This window comes from Pyrus communis, chromosome 11, assembly GCF_963583255.1.
Source record: "Pyrus communis chromosome 11, drPyrComm1.1, whole genome shotgun sequence".
NCBI lineage: Eukaryota > Viridiplantae > Streptophyta > Magnoliopsida > Rosales > Rosaceae > Pyrus > Pyrus communis.
In genome coordinates this window covers 3,409,562-3,410,000 of record NC_084813.1, presented here as the reverse complement: position 1 = coordinate 3,410,000, position 439 = coordinate 3,409,562, and positions in this window count along the sequence as shown.

Below are 439 nucleotides of genomic sequence, written 5' to 3'. Positions count from 1 at the left end.
ATTTGCTGATTATCCACATCGGTTTTTTTTTTTTTTTAATTATCTTTTTATTAAAGTATGATAAATAGTATTCCTTATGTATGGGGTTTAGTCCATTTTAGTACTAAAATATAGATACTCTCTATATTAATAGGCTCTATAAGGGAGCTTTAATGAAAAAGGCTTGGGCCAACAAATATTTAACCAAAAATCATTCCAAAATCTTATTTAACCAAAATGACTCAAAGTTTAATAAAAAAAACCATCTAAAACTATTGTCCACATGTTAAACTTACAAGCCTAACCCATTACAAATCTACACTTTTGTAAATACCCCTAAATGATTTCATATTATTCTTCACCAACCTCAACCTAGCATGAAACCGCCATAATAACTCTCTGTCTTCCTATCAAATCGAATTCCCCCATTTCAAAAACAACCAAATCAAAGTTGAAAAAT